The sequence below is a fragment of the Miscanthus floridulus genome, chromosome 11 (genome assembly GCF_019320115.1).
Source record: "Miscanthus floridulus cultivar M001 chromosome 11, ASM1932011v1, whole genome shotgun sequence".
NCBI lineage: Eukaryota > Viridiplantae > Streptophyta > Magnoliopsida > Poales > Poaceae > Miscanthus > Miscanthus floridulus.
The window spans coordinates 43,160,120-43,173,035 of record NC_089590.1 but is presented as its reverse complement, the minus strand read 5'-3'; the positions used below and the strand labels follow the sequence as shown (position 1 = coordinate 43,173,035).

At 54.2% G+C, this 12,916-nt stretch overlaps 1 pseudogene; it reads right to left on the bottom strand.

Annotated features, from left to right (window-relative positions):
* Nucleotides 1-1,351: 1,351 nt before the first annotated feature.
* On the bottom strand, nucleotides 1,352-4,891 carry LOC136493020 (cellulose synthase-like protein H1; annotated as a pseudogene).
* Nucleotides 4,892-12,916: the final 8,025 nt, after the last annotated feature.

Below are 12,916 nucleotides of genomic sequence, written 5' to 3'. Positions count from 1 at the left end.
TGAATTTTTAAAAAATCTTTGTCGAGTGCCGGCCGTCCTGACACTCGGCGAAGAGGCTCCTTCGTCGAGTATCATTTTTTGACACTCGGCAAACCATATTTTTTTTTTACTTTTGACCTCCAAACTTTTTCTACAGTCCTCATACAATACCTGGTACTCCATGTTCCAATGTAGCATATTTCTCGGACTTTTTCTATATTTCTTTAATTTATTCTATTTAATTGAATTTTCTTGGATAATTCAAATTATAACTGCTAGTCATTCGAATAATGAAAAAATGAATGAAAAAATAATATTCATGTTATTTAGTATAATGTGAGGCCGTATCCAGGAACAGACCATCAATTTCGAACATCTTGTTCACGAAACATGACCACGAACTTGCAGTCGAGTTGTTTTTAAATTCTATAAAAAGCAAACGAAGTCCAAAAATCATGAAACTTATCAAGATGTTAAGATATCATATGTGGAGGATGTGATAAAAATTGAGGAGGTTTCGCACAAGTTTGTCACGTACGATGCTTACCACCTCATTCGCCCTCTTCACGAAATCATGAAACTTCTTCGGAGATTCTTCGGTTTGCAATCATCGTACGTGACAACTTGCGCAAAACCTTCGTAATTTTTTTATCATAGCCTCCACATATGATATCATGACATCTTGACAAGTTTCATGATTTTCGAACTTCGTTTGCTTTTTATAGAATTTTAAAACAACTCGACCGCAAGTTCGTGATCATGTTTCGTGAACAAGATGTTCGAAATTGGTGGTCTGTTCCTGGATACGGCCTCACATTATACTAAATAATATGAATATCATTTTTTCATTATTTGAACAACTAGCAGTTATAATTTGAATTATCCAAGAAAAATCAATTAAATGAAATAAATTAAAGAAATATAGAAAAAGTTCGAGAAATATGCCACATTGGAACATGGAATACCAGGTATTGTATGAGGACTGCAGAAAAAGTTTAGAGGTCAAAAGTGAAAAAAATATGGTTTGCCGAGTGTCAAAAAATAACACTCGGCAAAGAGCCTATTTGTCCGAGTGTCAGGATAAGACACTCGTCAAAGGATTAATGGCGTCTGCCGGCCGTTAATGGAGGCGGCTCTTTGCCGAGTGTCTTATCCTGATACTCGGCAATCCACCTCTTTGTCGAGTGTTATTATTTACTGAGTGCTCGGCACTCGGCAAACCACCTCTTTGCTGATTGCCAGTTGTTTGCAGAGTGTTTTCTCTTTGGCATTCGACAAATAGCCTCTTTGCCGAGCGCCCGATTAAACGTACTCGATAAAGTCTGGGACACTCGACGAAGAAGCTGTCTCCGGCTAGTGTCGCCTTTGAAAGTGCATCTATGCCCATAAGTGGGTTTTGTCGGATTGATGACAATATAATTAAGTATCCAATGAGATTTGTACGTGTTTCCTAGATGATTAATTGATTCCCGTCACATCAACCATTGCATATTCTGACGCCGGTTGAAAGTTACTTCCGTGTGGACAAGTGCACGAACGCGGCCACGAGCAGGGCAGCCTTGAGCCTGACGCTCCAGGGGATGCCGTAGCTTCCCCTGCTGACGAGCCCCCTCACGAACGGCCAGAAGCAGAGCACCAGCCAACCGCAGCACACGAGCTCCCCGACGCCCGGGCCACCGGTGGGCACGTCTTCCCCCGCACCGGCGACCAGCAGCCTCCACGCTCCCACGGCGACGGCGACGATGCTCAGCATCGTGAGCGCTGTCGGCGGGACGAACACCGGCGACGAATCAAAGGTGAACCGCCCCGGGTCGGCGTCGTCGTTCGCGCCGCCGTCGGACTGCTCCTTGCGTGTCACCTCGAACACCGTCTCCGACAGGCCCAGCGTCTTGAGGACCACGGTGAGGAACGCGAGCAGCCAGGCGGACGACGACACGATCCGCTGCATCCTGTGGTTGTTCCACCAGGCGCGCACCGACAGCCGGCAGTCCATGTACTCGCCCAGGTTGTACGCGTTGTACGCCAGGAACAGCGCCAGCGGGATGACGAAACCCGGCTCTGACGCCTGCATCATAATTCACAATTCACAACAAGATGAGAATTCCAGGGAAGGCTTCACCAGAAATAAATTGTACATTGTACTGATGGTAGAAAGATCGATTTTACCGTACCTTTGGCAGGAAGGAGTGGTTTGCGATGATGCAGTAAGGTCCGAGCAACGCGTAGCACAGCTCAAAGGGTGCCCTGATGGCCCACACGTCGATGACTAGGTAGGCGACGCACTGCCGGAAATCGAGGTGCTTGAACGCGGCGAGAAGGAATGGGTTGTGGCGGCTGAGGAATATCTCCAGCACGCCCGTGGCCCACCTCTTGTACTGGGTGAGGCTGCCCGGTCCGCCGGTGGGCGAGCCGCCGAGGAATGCCGGCGGGTCGGGGTCCAACAACGCCGTCCTCCAGCCGGCGGCGTGGATTCGCTGCCCGGTCAGGATGTCCTCGGTCATCGACCCGTACACCCAGCCAACCTGCAATGGAAAGAACATGCATGTATGACCACGCTGTTGCAGCAAAACCTGGAAGAAGATGCTGTGAAGTGAAGGACACCAGTAGTAGAATGTATGGATACCTCCTGACCCCATCTCGTGCCAGCCTCGTAGGCGCAGGCAGAAACTTGTTTCGCCACTTCGACTGCGACTCGTTAGGTCGTCTGCCACCACCATTGGCGCCTTGAACATGTCCCCAGAAATGATACTCCTCGCCGACTCGATCAGTTGTTTCGAGCTGCCAAACTTCTTCTGCAGCTCCTTGTAAGATGGTGAATCTGCCAGAGTATGTAGTAGTTAAATGCATGGAACTGAATCAGAATACACCGGGGAGCAGTCATGGTTTTCGACAGGTTTTCCCCCGAGATTTTCACCTTTGATGCCGATGGTGGTGGTCGAGTCTGGTGGCACGCCGTAGATGACTTTCCTACGGTGAAAGCACCCTGTCCCGCCGTAAAATATGCCTTGAAGTCCGGCAACTCCAAGCCCAACTTTCTACGTAAGCTCACAGCACAGACGACAAAATTGTGGATATAGATAAGCTAATAACGTCAATCGCTTGTTGTTTTGAGTAGTACTTATATATATAATAATAACAAACACTACAGTGTACTCTTAGTGATCGAGTACTACTACTCATCATATGATAATGATAGTGTGATCTGTACGACTGTAGTACCTCGTATATAACCTTCATCTGGTTGCCGAAAGGATCGTCCTTGAGGCCGCCGTAGAACTTCTGCGGCGCCTGAACGAAGCCGCTGTGGAGCTCGTCGTCGAATCCGAGGAGGAGGCACATGGCGTGGAGGGCCACCTGCGGGTTGTTCGCGAACATGTCGCAGTCCACGTTCAGCATGATGGGAGCGTTGGTCACCACCGCGGACACCCTCGTCTGCACAGCACAGGCCACATGCCACAAGGGACGAATGTTCAGGTTCTGGAGAGACCGGCCTCACCACTCAATCACTCGTTAGTGAGCTTATCCTGATGATGCCATGCCATGGCGTTGACACCCATGGATGGCAATATGCGGCACGCCTCGAGAGAGCCTGAACTTCCTGTAATTCTTGCTACTGGACTGCCGTTAGATGGGACTAAACACCGACGACGACGTACCAGGACGTTCATGGCCCCGGCCTTGAAGTGATGGTGCTGTGTGGGTCTCTTTTCCCTGGAGACGTATATGAGGCTTGGGATTGCATCGTCTGCCTCCTGATTGCTCTTGCTCTTGCTGTTGATCTTGCTGCTGTTGTCCCACAGGACCTGAACACTCGCGGCAGCAGAAGAACGTGTCCATGTTTGTTAGCAAGAAAACAAAGCAATGAGATGGGCACTCGTTTCACGAGTTTAGTATTTTGCCATGATATGAGGCGTGATCAGTTGGTTTCTACCTTGATTATGGTCGGGTGGTTCCCGCGCTCAGCGCCCACGAACTCGGCGAACAAGCCGTCGCCGTGCCGGACTAGAGAGTCCTCTTCGGCGTTCTCAATCCGGCGGAACAACTCCTCATACGCGTTCTACATGCAACACGATGTTAGTGACTGCAGAAAAAAAAACAGTAGCTAGCTTTAGCTTTACCTTCACGAGTGTCCAAGCGCGCAAGAACTTGGCGTCGGCGGCGGCCCCACCACGCTCCGCCGCGCCGCTGGAGGAGAAGTACACGAAGGGGGCCCTGACCTTGACGCTGTGCTTCTTGCAGAAGGGCACCCAGAGCTTGGCGAACTCGGCGGCCTCGCGCAGCGCGTAGCAGGTCACCGCCGAGCACCCGTCGTCGGAGACGTAGCACGAGAGCTTCCCCGCGGGATAGTCCAGCGCCAGCAGCGACAGCACCGTGTTCACCGTCACCACCGGCGGCTCCAGCCTCGGGTCCGCTGTCGTCACGAACATGTCCACCGCCGGCAGCTCGTCGGTGCTGCTGACGACAAATAAAACATTATTAAACGCATCAGATTGAGTTGACGAAGCAAAAAAAAGCTACGTACTGGAAACCTAGCTTAGTCTTGCCACCACCACCACTCACCGTTGCGCGAGGCGTTCAGGGTGCGTGTCGAAGCGGACCGGGTTCCACTTGGCGTTCATGTTGATGAGCCACACCACCGTGAACCACGCCTCGCAGATGAGCGCAGCGAGCCAGCACCACGCCGCGCCGCCGCCGCTGGCCACCATCAGCGAGGACACACGGTGAGCGAGGAGGGCCAGGAGCAGGAAGAGAACGGCGAGGTCGGCCAGCTTCCATGCCGTGCGGGGGAGCGGGACCCTCTCCTGCAGCTGCAGCTTCGTCTTGGCGCTCGCCATGGACGACGGACTCTTGCTGGTCACTCTGAGCACTCTCTCAGTAGTAGCACATGAGAACCACAAGAAAACACATTCGGAACCAGTTGGTACTGGTGATCATATACAGGGCCTCTTTGGCACGGCTTATGTCGACTTCTGCTTCATCTATTTTGCGTAAATCGAGGCACTGTAGTGTGAAGCCGTTTTGTAAGCCGATGTTAAAATGAACTAGAAGCCGAGAAAAAACCAGTTTTTCTGGCTTTCACCGATTTTAGCTTCACCAGTGAAGCCGTTTTGAATGAGGCGTGCCAAAAGGGCCATAGATTGACGACACACGCTCGCAGCCAAGGTACAGTGTCTAGCTTCGCCTGGCACATATTACGGTAGATTCTCCAATCTACAACATATTTGGTTTATCTTTCCCTTTTTCGATTAGAGTGATTATTAGCAGGCACATTTCTGAATACCGGAAAACTCCGAGTAAATGCCGATAACAGTAAAAGTTCAAACTATCGATTTCACTCCACATCACATATATGAATAGTATAACCGTAGCCTCTTGGCTTCATCATACAGACACAGACAGGCGCTTCACGACACCACAAACAGCACGATCGTTGAAGATTCACCCAAATCCATTCAACATCATCAGCAATTCAGCATTCAAATTCACAAATAAAAAACTGAGAACTGCTCCGATGCTCTCTTTTTCTTCACTTGGAGCAACTTCAACGGTGACACCTAAGATAGAGCCTCTAGTACGTTATCGAGTAAGGCCGTGTTTGATCCCTTCCTCCAAACTTTAGAGCTCTATAGGCTCAAAAGGTCTAATGTGAGGTCGGTTAAAATTTAGAGATAACTTTAAACCATCTAATTGGAGCTTTAGCTCTAAAATTTAGAGCTCTAAATTTTAGAGGAAGAAATCCAAACAAGTTCTAAGGGCTTCCTCAACTTTTTGAAGCTTTGTTTTTAGCACCCAAATCCAACAAGGCTGTCTACATCTGTAGATCTTATTTCATTTTCTCATATTTTGATATAATATCTATGTATATCCTTTGTAAAAACTCTCGACAGGATGGGCCGCTGAGCCCATTAGGGCGAAACCCTAGGGCCCTCCCCGCCGTCGTCGTCGGCCGTCGCCTCTACGCCGACGGCCCCCTCCCCCTCTCGTTCCCTCCCATCTTCCACCCCGGCCTTCATCGGAAGCTGGCCACGCCGACCATGATGGCCTGCCCCCACCCCAACGCCATCGGCACTGGCTAAACTAGCACTCGCCTCCCCGTCCCCATCTCCTCCTCCCACGCGCTCCACCCTTCCTCGGCTGGAGTGCTTAGCGCAGCCGCCACCCGGCGCCAGTGGCCTACTCCCGTCCCCTCCCATCTTCCACCCCTAGCCTTTACCATCTACGCACAAAAGCCGGCCATAGTGGGCCTGCTGCGCCCTCGTCATTCGAGCGAGCGTCAACCATGATGGCCGCTCCCACCCTGACGCTGCCGGTGACTGGCTGAACCGACGCTCTCCTCGCCGTCTCCACCTCCTCCTCCCTCGCGATCCTCCCTTCCTCGGTTGGAGAGCTCAGCACAACTGCCTGCCTATGTGCGGGCAGTGCCGCTGCAGTCCGCCCCCTATGTGCTGGGGCAGCCCGGTGAGCCTAGGTCTAGGGGCGCGGCCCGGCACTGGGTCGTTGCTCCTAGGGGCCTCTGGGTCTCCGCCGCTGCTAGAGCGGACAACCACCATGGTGATGGTGCCCTGCTGCTCCACTTGCTGAGATCTACTCGATGTCTTCCTGGTCCAGCCCGTTCATCTAGATCTGGTTGGGGTAGGTGACCCCTACACAGAGGTTAGCCTGGTGCGGCAGTCAGCCATAGGTGGCTCTGCTCCGAGCCCGTAGACCGTGCTCTCTCCCTTCAGTCTCCCCCTTCCACCTAGGACACGGCATGGCGGGGTGTTTCAGGACTGTCACTGGGCGGACGATGGGTTTGCCTCAGATGCTAAGTGGTCACCCACTGCCTCCCCAACCCCCTACCTCGACGCTGCCCGTCGAGAGCTGCAGCTGCAGATGGCGTCGCCGTCGCTTGCGTGAGCTGGGCTGCGCTCCATCATCATTGGCGACACGCGTGGCGCTGGTGCCGAGGTGGGCAACCACGGCGGCGGCTGCCATGGGCACACTCATCATTGGCCACGACCACAACTCATTCACATGCTTCCTATTCGTGGCAGGGACGATGACGACAGAGCCAAGTCGGGTTGTACAGTGGCTGGGCGCGGAGTTTGCTGGCCCATTAGAGGCACGGGCCACGACCTTCTTTCGGTGGCCGCAAGTGCAGGGGTTTCGGTGGCCAGCGATGTCGACTAATTGGCACGAGGTCCTATCGGAGGGGTTCGGCTGGCCACGATGAGTGCAGGCTGCATGGCCAGGGAACTCGTGGTGGTGTGACCATGGGTTACACGGACTGCCCCCTCGAATGCTGATGCAACTAGAGAGAGTTTCTATTGGGTTCATAGACCTGGGGTCCCTCGCGGACCAGGCTTCCCAACAAAGGCTCGGCCCAAGCAGACAACGCGCAACTCATGGGCTAGCCCAAGTACCTAAACGACAGGCCAGAGGGGCGATCCAATCTCCGACCAGAAGGCCTGGACGAGGAGGAATGGCACCCACTTCCAACTCCGTCCCGCCTCTCTGACCGGAGCGCTCGCTTCGGTCTCTAGCCCGCCTCCGGACGGCCTCTTCGACCTGGAAGGCTTGGCCAGACACCGCTTCCGACTCCAACCCCGTGTCTCCGACCGGGGATGCACCAATCCCCTATTCACACTGCTCTTCTCCGACTGGCGCGATCAGAGCCTACTGGGACCAACCGACTGGGGACGCCCGCTCGGTAAGGTCCAGGAAACAAACAGAGAAAGTAAGGCAAGGCGTATAAGTCAAACCAAAATACCTAGGGACCGTACCTTGTATACCTATAGAAACAGTACTCTGCGACCTCCCTGGCACGATAGAATCCAAGCAGTGTTGTAGGCGCTGACCTTTTCCCCTATAGTATTGTGGGCGCCATTAACTCCCATACGATAAGGCTCCCCCACATGCCTCTGGGCATCAACAGTGTTGTGGGCGCCGGCATTTACCGTACCAGGCGAACATGGTAAAACCCCTTGCATGCCTCCTAGGTATCAACAGTGTGGCATGAGCCGACGTCTGCCATACCCGAAGAAGACAACAGAACCTCCCACGTGCATCTGGCATTCAACAGTATTGTGAGCGCCTACCATCATCCTGTACCCGCCAGCGTGGGCAACAAGGCTTAGTAGCATATGTACTCTCTCCCTCTCACTTGTAAGTCCACCCCTTCATCTATAAAGGGGATGCGCTCTCTCCCAATAGGTAGATTGATTCGATCAATCAGTTCACTAGTCCACAACAACAGAACCTCTAGGTTCAAACCACGAGCACATGCTCAAACACTTAGTGCATAGCGGGGCTCCCGTCACTCTCGGCTTCTCTGACTAGAGTCCGACCGGACCTCTTGTACCCCCACCTCTCTCCTTCTCGTTTGTCACTCCACTGCAAACTTCGAGCACCTAGGCTCAGGAATAAAGTCACCGACCGACTCAAACTGGACATAGGACACGTTGCCTGAACCAGTATAAACCCTATGTGATTGATTGCTAGGACCACATCCGATCACAATGTACGACAAAACTATAAATATTTATGTGTTGGTCACTTTCTGCGCCGATAGTTGGCGGCGTCTGTGGGGAAGACGCCGTACGTTCAACACTTTTTGGTCATCGGATGGCCCATTTTTCTGCCACCCTCGCCATGGCGGGCTCAAGCGATACGACTCGCTTCGGCTCACTGGAGTTTTCCACACTCAGACCTGTTGGGATGTGGGTTCCACCCGTCTTTGAGCCATCCCAGGCCTTCCTCTTTGGAAGCCTGGACTTCGTCGCCAACCGGCTCGGCGTACTACACCTCTGCGAGGAGGCACTCGTTTTGGCGCCTGTCGGAGGGACGCCCTCCATCGGCTCCGGAACGCACGACGACTTCAACGACAAGGCATCTGTGCTTCATCCTGAGCAAACTCTTTGCTCAAACCCCGCTGTGAGTAATGTACATACTATTATTTACTCGCTATTTACTATCCTCCGCCGATTATCTAGAGGGACCCCATTGTCCCCGCCGTGACCGCCATGCAACCGGTTCTCCGACGGCCTCACGTCCCCCGTGGACGCATACGCCTAGGGGCTCCGAAGGATGCCGGCGCCGGCCCTCTCACATCAGAATTCATGGGGATGGTGAGCTATACTCCCACCTGCTTCCTTGACCTCATGGATGATGATGTTGAGAGTGATGGCTCCAGCATCGGTGACATGGCGCCTAGCCACTGTCCGTCCTGAGAGTGCACTATGGCGGACGCTCCGGGATAGCCGTCGGTGGTAGCGAAGTCCTTGCAGACTCACACCCCTCCGAACCCTCGTGTGAAGACCCCCACGCTCACACGGGAGAACAGGCAAGGAGCTATGACAACAGCGGCTGAACCAGCCGCCGCCTGCACTAGCGTGTTTGACGCACCACACTACGCCCCATGCGCATAAACCGGTGAGCGACGCCTGGGGTCGCGCCCGTCGGGTCCAGCACAACACCATGGATAGGGGAAATGATCCCCCATAGTTCGCTCGAGCTAACCAGAACATCACCTGCTGCAGTGATACTTCTACGCCGCCTCCTCGAGCCGAACGACCCTCAGGAACAAGCGATCCACCAGAACCTCCGGGCACTAGGTGAAAACCGCCGCCGTTCAACAGGCGGAGAGCTCTGCATAGCGACACCGACTCATGGCCTCTCTCCCCACCAGGGGAGTGGGGACACACTGGACGAATCGCTTCACCCGCTCACCGCTACAGCCACCTAAGCGAGGCACAGGAGGCCGCATCTGCACCTCGGACTTGACTTGGAGCCCGCTCTGCACCGACCACCTGTACGCGAGCGGCTCGGGCCGAGCCAAGACACTCGCTTCAATGGAGGCCGAGGCAAAGGCAAGGCCAAGCACGAGGATCAGGACAAGGGCCCCTCCATGCAGAGGGGCAAAAATAACAGAAAATATCGTCGCCGACCGACCAACTCTATGTTGGTCGCCACGGCTGATTAGATGGACCAGCTGCCCTAGCAGGGCCTTCTGGACCACTTCAACTGAGCTCATGGGGAGCCCATGCACCGACCACTGCCTACCCCGTCAAACACCTCTACAAGGACTAAGAGCTCCTCAAGCGCCTTCTACGACAGGCCAGCAGGCCAAAGGAAGGAAAAGGCAAAGAAGCAGCGACCAAGAAAGGGGGCGTAGCGGGCAAGGATCCGGACGACTGAAGTTCCCTATAAGGCGACCGAGGTGACCTGACTGGACGCCTACCGACTAAAGGACGACAACGGCAACGTTCTCACCAACACTTGGAACAACGAACAACTACGTCATTTCTTCCTCTAAAATTTAGTCTTATCATTTTTACTTAAACATTCCCTCCTATAAAGCGTCCCGACCCGAACACTTTCATCCCGGCTCGCTTGGGGGCCCCACAGGGATGCAATGTCACCCCTCTTTTTTCTTTCACATAATAAATTCATTTTCCCCGAATGAAAGGGCAGTCCATTCCTTCAATTTCCTTACGTAACTTTGCTTAAAATATTCCGACCGATCGCGCCCCGCCTCTACCTACGGTTACAAGCGACTTAGCCTCGCGGGCCACGCTCGGGCTCTTAAAGTTGCAGCCTACGGTGTGAACGGGCAGGTGCAAAAAAGAAGAGAATAAAAAACAAAGTTATGCTAAGGTAAAAATAAGGAACGGACAAACAAGCTTCCCCGAACGGAGTAGTTCCATCACAAAAACAAAGTTATTGTATTCATAAATACACAAAAATGCTTTACACAGGGGGCTCCCCACATGGCATTATCTTCTAACAATTGCTAAAGTATTTCTACTACTTCTACTATGGCTCCACAGCGGCATCGACTACCGGCTCAATCGGGGAAGGAAGGGGCTGCTCGCCCACCGACTAGGCAACGTTCGGCTCGGTTGGCGTCGGGGCGATATCCACTTCCGACCCAAGCTCCACGCCATCCGTAGGCTGGGCGACTGTCCTCCTGAACGCACGCTTCCGGCCATGTCCTGCATGACGAACATCCATTACCCACTGCGCGGATACTTGCTCGGCCAACAACCTTGCATTTTGCAGCAAGCTCTCCCCGAGCGACTAGATGTCCTCCGTGCTACAGCCGTCGGCATACCCACTATAAATGGTGGCGAAGTCTAGGTTTGGGTGGTACGTCGCCACCGAAGTCAACACCCTCCGACGCTCCGTAGAACAGCCATGGGTAATGAGGGTCCGGACCTCATCCGGAACCTCCGCCAGCCAGATGGCGGGCGCGCTGGTACTTGGCGCTGACTCGAAGACCTCTGAGACGACGAGCTAGGAAAATTGCGGATCTGGTCAAGTTCCCCATTGAGAGCACATCGCTCCTCAAGGGACTTGGCCAGCGCCTCCGCATTCTGGCCAAATGTCGCCTTGGCCGTCTCTAGGTCCCGCTCCAACAATTCCACCTTTCCACCCAGCTCTAGAAGAAGGGTGACAAGCTCAGAAACAAGCTAAAGGATGAAACCAACATGATGAAAACAGAAAAGGTATGTACCGAGGTGGAAGTTCTTGAGGACAGAGAGTCCCTCCACCTACCGGGCCACCTACTCGCATAGCCGGGCATTCGCCTCCTCCGTCCCCATCACTCGGCCTCAAAGCGCGAGCACTTCTTGGTCGGCCTTTGACCGGGCCTTCTACTCTAATGCCTAGGGCACTCCTCTCCATCTCCAAGGTCTCCAGGGCACCTTGGAGCACCGCCTTGGTGTCCGCTAGGGATTTCTGCAGTGTCGCCTTGGTCTCCGCTTGGTAGGCCTTCGTCGCCTCAACCCCTCGCTCGGCGACGGTCTCCCGCTCCGCCGCACGCTACTCCTTCGCCTGCACCACGGTCACCTCGGCCGCCCGGTCCTAGGACTTGCAGTGGGCCGACTCTAGCTAATGCTCAAGCTCGGCCATCCAGGGCATGCTCCATCTAGAGGAAATGAGACTTGTGGGACGACATCTCCTGTAGACCCTACGAAAATGAGAAGCAAGCATGCTGAGGCAACCAACAAGAGACTAAGAGGTCAAGGACAAGCATGGGAAACTCACCTCCGCGGCGAGCTGCAGGTCGACCTTGACCTACTGCTAGACGGACTTAACCTGCTCCTAGGCATCCTCAAGCTTCACCAACAGCTTGGCGAGATCGGACTCCATGGTGAGTCCTCTCCTCCCAAGGATGTCCCAGAGCTAACACTCCTAGGAATCCCAAAGGACGAACCGGACCTTTGACGGGTCCTCAGGGCAGGGCCACTCCAGGTCACCCTCGTCTAGCCTGTCAGAGGGCCTAGCCTCTGACCGAACCACCGCCAGCTCCTGCGACGGCACCGGTAGCTCCACCACGTCATCCGCTTCATCGTCGGAAGGGATCTCCACCACCTCGGTTTCATGGGCCACCGACAGGCATTCCAACTCCATCCCGACTGCGTCTCCCTCTGACGCCTTCAGCTCTAACCATGAGGGTGAGCTATGTAGCCCTCTGCCCAGCGAGGTAGGGAGCTCGGTCTCCCTCTCCAAACCGGTGGAGGAGGGGCCACAAGAGACACCTCTGGCGAAGCCTCCGCCGTCACTACCAGGATCGCTGCCAGCACCATCGCCACCGCTGCCACCATACTAGCAACTAACCTGGGGAGCACCACCCATGGAAGGGAAGGACTCACCCCCACCACCCTGTTCCCCCCGCCGCTCGCCATGGTGCATTGTAGGGTGGGCCTCCAAACCTCCTGCACAGGAGTTGGGGCGATGCTCAAACCCATCACCGTCCGGCCGCTGACAAAAAGTATAGGTCAGTCATACTTCAAAAAGACTCAACAGCAAGATCGAAAAGAAACAAAGAAAGACATACCGGGATGTAAGCGGTACGACTCTAAAACCCAACGGGCCCATAGGGCGAGGGCCGCTCTCGGGCAGCGACCCACGCCCCCTCACTTCAGCCGGGGGTGGAGTCGACTCAACCAGGCTC